Source organism: Hirundo rustica, chromosome 27 (genome assembly GCF_015227805.2).
Source record: "Hirundo rustica isolate bHirRus1 chromosome 27, bHirRus1.pri.v3, whole genome shotgun sequence".
Lineage (NCBI taxonomy): Eukaryota > Metazoa > Chordata > Aves > Passeriformes > Hirundinidae > Hirundo > Hirundo rustica.
Window position 1 is genome coordinate 1,873,949 of NC_053476.1, and position 6,683 is coordinate 1,880,631.

The 6,683-nt window shown below is 50.4% G+C and overlaps 2 pseudogenes; both read left to right on the forward strand.

Annotated features, from left to right (window-relative positions):
• The first annotated feature begins 143 nt into the window (after positions 1-143).
• Positions 144-1,077, forward strand: LOC120763603 (feather keratin Cos2-2-like; annotated as a pseudogene).
• Positions 1,078-4,280: 3,203 nt separating this feature from the next.
• LOC120763855 (feather keratin Cos2-2-like) lies at positions 4,281-5,051 on the forward strand (annotated as a pseudogene).
• The last annotated feature ends 1,632 nt before the right edge of the window (positions 5,052-6,683 follow it).

Consider the following 6,683-nt stretch of genomic DNA (forward strand, 5'->3'; position numbering starts at 1 on the left):
AGAGCAGGAACGAGGTGCAGGAATGAGGTGCAGAAATGAGAATGGACTGTTGACCATAGGCTGACCCAGCAGAGCGGAATCAAGATGCGTCATGTGCCTGCATGGAATGCCACCAGACCATCACCCAAGCAGTCTGTGCTGACATGTCGGTATCCCGGAAATTCTTGGGTCTCTCATCCCTGCCGTAACACAAGCCTTCAGATAGGAATGCACATGGCAGAAGCCAGGAAATGAAAAGGCAACAATGTAAGAAACCAGGACACAGCCCCTACCATTAGCTGGGATGGTGCACATTTGACATGAGCTGGTCACAAAATTATCACTTCCATTAAGGTGCCTCTTGCGCACCACTGAGGCAGGGCTGGACTGCTATAAAAGGCAGCCCAAGTCTCTGCTCTCTCATCCACTTCTCTCACCTCCTTCTCCTCAGGAATCAGGTGAGTGTGAACCCTCTTCTCCTCCTCCTGCTCCTGCTGTTCCAAGAGCAGCTTTCTCCTGGCTGTAGGTCTCAGCTGAGAGGGGCTGTCATGGCACAGGGCTGGGAGCTGCTTGTGCTGGGAGAGGGCAGGGGAGAGAAGGTCTTGTGCAGACAGAGAGAGGCTGGGACTTGGCTGAGGTGGCTCCTGGGCTCCTGAGCTGGGCAGTGCAGTGTGGGCCTGGAATTTTCATGGTTCCAGAGAGTTTAGGTGCAGTGCTGCTTCTCATGTGACTTCACTTTCTGCTTCTCCCTGCTCTCTACTCCAGGTGCACCTGTGACCCAAAGCCATGTCTTGCTGCCGGCCCTGTGACCCTTGCTGCCAGCCCTGTGGCCCCTGCCCGCTGGCCAGCAGCTGCACTGAGTGCTGTGTCAGGCAGTGCCAGAGCTCCCACGTCATCATTGAGCCGCCTGCTGTGCTGGTGACCCTGCCCGGCCCCATCCTCAGCTCCTCCCCACAGAACACCGCCGTGGGATCCTCCACCTCTGCTGCTGTTGGCAACATCCTCAGCTGTGGCGGAGTGCCCATCAGCTCTGGGTGCTTTGACATCTCCTGCATCACCAACTGCTATGGTGGCAACAGATGTTATCGTTCCTGCTAAAGATGCCGATGCCAACATCCTCGGGAATGAATCTCCACAACCTCCGAACATGGTGCTGGACTGACGACAGAGTTTGAGGACATCAGATTTAGACTTTTTCACTATTAGTTCCTTCTTCTGCCCTCTCTTCTCTCTTCCTTTCCTCGCCTGTTGATTCAACCTTAATGGTCCCTTCCTTGCCCCCCTCTATCTGCAGGCCAAATACATGGGCCCCATTGCGTCTCTGTGGTTTCTCCTGTTGCTGTCTCTGACGTACCCACTTTTCTTCTTTGGACTCAATAAAGTAATTTTGCATTCAAACCTGGGCCTGTGATTTGTCCTTCATTCTGTGACAACTCTTGCAGTCTCCTCAGGAGTACCATGGAAAAGCAGAGAGCGGGGCTCACTCCTGTGGGTTTTCCTTGTGGCCTTTCCCCTTGTTGATGATAAAGATAACCTGACATTGCAGGTGTTGAGGCAATGGAACAAATTGCCCAGAGATACTGTAGATTTCTCATTCCTGGAAGTGTTCAAGGCAAAGCTGCTCAGGATTTTGATCCACTTGATTTTGTAAATGCCATCCTTGCCCATGTTTTGTGGGGTGGGAGGAGTGTTGTAAACAAAATAAAATTACGTTTCCTTTCATTCCAAGTTTTTTAGTCAATACAGTCAGGCAGATGGAACAACCCACAAAACCATGGCGAAAAGACAAAGAGTAAGTTTATTTCCTTACCTCACTCTACAGATGGGGCCAAATCAACACTCAGGCAAAGATGCACAACTGGGAAAGTTGTCCCCCTTAGGCTCAGTCCTTGTTGGCAGAGCTCCTCTTTACACCAGTGCTGTGATGTCTCGGTCCTTCTTGTGATCTCTGAGCTTTGATCTTCTCTCTCCAAAAACAGGGAGCTCAAGCATGTCCATGACAGGGCCTCACAATCTTTCCAAACACTGGCCTTGTCTCTACACAGAGATTTTACTTCTTCAAACACAGGATAAAACAGCAGTAGGCATCCTTTTTGTGGTTTCCCACACTGATACTCTCCAGGCCTTGGCATTCCCAGTTGCAAGGTCACTTGAGCAAACCTACAATCATCTTCCTAATACTTCTGCTTTTAACACTTTCCTCACAACACAAACTGTTCCTAGCAAAATCTGCTTTCACAGAGGCACCAGCAGTGTGACAAATGTGCTCAGTGTTGGGCAGAGCTGAGTCCCCTTTGGACACAGCTGGAGCTGACTCTGTCAGATGTAGTGGGAGACACTGGACTCTTCTCACAGAGCCCATTCCTGCAGTTTTCTGCCCCAGCTACCAAACCTCACCACCTTTAGGCAAAAGACAGTGTCCGACACAGTGTGAAGAAAATCAGATGAATGAGAATTTCAACAGTAGATTGTTATGCACAGTTTTGCTTTAGTCAACTCCTTATCTCAAGTCTCAGGTTGTTTCCCATCTTATTTTCTCTTCCCTGTCCACTTCAGAAGGGAGAGTCATGGAGTGGCTTGGAAGGCACTGGCCTTCCAGCCAAGGTCAACCCAATACAGCTGGTAATAACCATCAAAGACTGCCAGTAAGAACAAGCTAGCAAGAAAGACCAGCATGTGTGGTAGAAGGGACACTGGGGTGTAAGGCAGCACTTTTCCAGAAGCATTTGTGCTGTGGCTCCTGTAGGGCAGCAAAACATAGCACAGGGCAAGAGTAGGAGTGATGTAGAGTAGTGGGCATGAAATGTTGATGGAATGCTGACCTAGGATAAAGGAATGAATATGAAAAAGGCCCCTGAAGCCATATCCCCTTTCCAGAATGAGCCTGAAGGACAGATTGGGCATGGAAACTCATTTGCACAGGAAGCTAGATGACTGGTTCCATTGCAGGGATAATCTTATCTAAAATCAGAGCCCCCAGAAAGTCTGGGAAATGCCCCCAGGATCCTGGACACCATATCAGCTGGATTGATGTATGAGCCAGCAGTGTTGAGATTTTCCTTTTCCTTTTCCTTTTCCTTTTTTCCTTTTCCTTTTCCTTTTTTTCCTTTTCCTTTTCCTTTTTTTCCTTTTCCTTTTCGTTTTTCTTTTTGTTTTCCTTTTCCTTTTCCTTTTCCTTTTCCTTTTCCTTTTCCTTTATTTTCCTTTTCCTCCTTTCCCTATTTCCATGCCAAGTGGGCAATTTATTAATAAAATATGAAATCTTCTTTGGACTCTCTGACTCTGGTTTTTCCTCTTAACCACCAGCACGTACAAATCCTGGTTGTTCCGTCCCCCTTACGAGTGTGACACTACACCCACTCACCAGCACCACTCCAGCAGAGGGGAATCCATTTGGGGTGAAGGCCTACAGAGGCTGGCAGGATTTTTGGGCTTTCTTCTTGAATGTAAAGCAAGAAGTGGAGAGTAGAGGAGGCAGAGGCTGCATTTCAGCTCTCTGGACACTTCTCTGCAAGGACAAAGCAGCACCGTTCCGCTGTACATTGGCTCCATCTCTCCAGGGCAACCAGTGCCTCTGTGGGACTAAAGGACATGCCAAATGGGGACATGCCCTCATGATGCACACATGCACAGACTGACATGTGTGTGCTTGGGAAGGCCTCCCTTGAACCTTGCAATCTGGACATTCATAAAAGAAAACCATCAAAAAGTGGATGCTCTGTTGAGGTGTTGGGGACAACTCTAAGACAACTCAAACACCCTGTGAAGGAACCCAGCCATAGAAATGGTCCTAGACTTCCCAAAGGATCCACAGAGAGGGTACAGAAAGAGGGTGAGGTCGATGAGACCAGCACAATTCTCCTGAGATACTGTAAATATAGCAAGAAGGAAAAACCCCACAAGGGAAGCCCATCTGAATGAAAAAAAGAGTGACTGCAAGAGAGAGATGGGGAAGAAGAAGGAAAAGATGTTTCTGCGTCCCTTACATGGCAGCCCTTGTGCATGTGTACAAGAAGAATGAGAATGATGCACTGAAAATTTTGCCACAAAGAAACCTACAGGAATGACACAGGTTAACATCACGTTCCCACATGGAATGCCACTAGACTATGATCCAAACACTCTGCCTTGTGCTGACCTGTTTACATCCTGGAAAATCTTGGGCCTCTCATCCTGGCCTGAACACAAGTCTTCTGAAGGGAAATAGGAACACACACAGCAAAAGACCGGAAATGAAAAGGCAGCAATGCAGGAAAGCAGGACACAGCCCCTACCATTAGCTGGGATGGTGCACATTTGACATGAGCTGGTCAAAAAATTATCACTTCCACTAAGGTGCCTCTGGGCCTGAGGCAGGGCAGGACTGCTATAAAAGGCAGCCCAAGTCTCTGCTCTCTCATCCACTTCTCTCACCTCCTTCTCCTCAGGAATCAGGTGAGTGCAAAGCCTCTTCTCCTTCTCCTGCTCCTGCTGTTTCAAGAGCAGCTCTCTCCTGGCTGTAGGTCTCAGCTGAGAGGGGCTGTCGTGGCACAGGGCTGGGAGCTGCTTGTGCTGGGAGAGGGCAGGGGAGAGAAGGTCTTGTGCAGACAGAGAGAGGCTGGGACTTGGCTGAGGTGGCTTCTGGGCTTTCAGCTGGGCAGTGCAGTGTGGGCCAGCAGTGCCTTGGCTGCAGGGAGTTTGGGTGCAGTGCTGCTTCTCATGTGACTTCACTTTCTGCTTCTCTCTGCTCTCTGCTCCAGGTGCACCTGTGACCCAAAGCCATGTCCTGCTGCCGGCCCTGTGACCCTTGCTGCCAGCCCTGTGGCCCCTGCCCGCTGGCCAGCAGCTGCAATGAGTGCTGTGTCAGGCAGTGCCAGAGCTCCCACGTCATCATTGAGCCGCCTGCTGTGCTGGTGACCCTGCCCGGCCCCATCCTCAGCTCCTCCCCACAGAACACCGCCGTGGGATCCTCCACCTCTGCTGCCGTTGGCAACATCCTCAGCTGTGACGGAGTGCCCATCAGCTCTGGGGGCTTTGACATCTCCTGCATCACCAACTGCTATGGTGGCAACAGATGTTATCGTCCCTGCTAAATCTGCTGGCAATGTGCTCATGAAAGAACATTCAAGGCCTCAGAACATGGTGATGGAATGATGATGAAATTTTTAGGCATTGTATGTAGGGCTTCTGACTTTTGTTTCCTTCTTCTCTTCTCTTCTCTCTCTTGAATTCCTTTCCAGTCAGTATCACCCAGTGCCTGCCTAGTGGGACCCGTTGGCTTCTCTCCCTCCCTCTCTCTGCAGACCAGCAGATGGACACCCTCACTGCACCTTAATCGCTGCTCCTGGTGCTCTCTGAGAACCAGCTCCTTTTCTTGCTTAGAATCAATAAAGTTGTTTTGCATCCAAGCCTTGGACTCTGATTCTTTTCCTGTCCGTGCCAACTTTTCCGGTGAGCTGAGGTCGGAGGGTGGAAGAAGCAGCGGTTGGGACTCCCTCCCTACAATGGATTTCTCTTTGTGTCTTTTCTCTTGGAGCTCACAAACCCATCCCTCACTATTCCACCGCAATTACTGTGGGAGGAGGTGGTTCCCAGACTTGACAGAAAAGGTGGAGGTGAAAGGCAGTGGGTTGGAATCAGCAATGTCTGGGGACAGCCCACAACCTCCTCCTCTTTGCTGACCCCTCCCTCACATTTAGAGTTCAGCCCAGCTGCTCTCCAGACACACAGCACTGAGAGGTTTCACAGGCTGGGATTGGCATCACGCACACAAAAGAGCTGATTGGGATCAGCTGCTCTTTGGAGCTCCTTGCAGGTGAATGTACCTGGAGGGGAGCTGTGACCCCACGAGGAGCCTGCACCAGAAAAGATTCCTGGCAGAAATGTGCACTGCAGTTGAGAGAGGACCACGGTAGAACAGGTCCTGCTGATAGGACTTTTTCCCCTCTTGGGGAGCTGCTGTGGAGAATTCTGTTCTTGAACAAGTTTCCCCCTTGGAAATGACTCACCCCTTTCCATGGGAATCCTTGGAATGAAAGAGGCCCCATCCTTTTTTTTGCAATCCTTGAACTGCTGGAAAACTGGATGGAGTTTGCCAACACCTTCTGCTTTCCAGAGAGAAAAGGCTCCACACCTTCAGTCACAGCACAGGTTCTCCAGCTGTCTGGTCATCTCTGACACGTGCAGAGGGGTTGCAGCGGCTGCTGGATTGGGATTTGACACATTCCTCAGACAGTGCTGGCTCACCCTTCAGACTGCCACCAAGATGCATCTTTAGACAAGACATTCCAATGCCTTTCTGAAGAAGCAAAAGAAGGGTGACGGAATGGCCTCACTTGCTCACCCTGTGCAGAGATCATTTCACTCTGCACCTGCCGTTTATCCTCTGTCTTTCTGGAGAAGTAAAGTCTGTGTGTAGAGACAAGGCCGGTGTTTGGAGAGACTCTGAGGCCCTGTCATGGACATGCTTGAGCTCCCTGTTTTGGGAGAGAGAACATCAAAGCTCAGAAATCACAGGAGGCACAGCGTGATCACAGCACCAGTTCAAAGAGGATCCCAGCTAGCAAGAACTGTGCCTAATGGTACGAATTTCCCGCCTCTGTGCCCTCGCGGGACTGATCTGAAGTGGGACAATGTTCCCACTTGTGCATCCCTTCCCGAGTGTTGATCCATCCTCCACTGTGGAGCGAGGTAAGGCCTCGCCACCCGTCAGCGGCTGCGGTGCA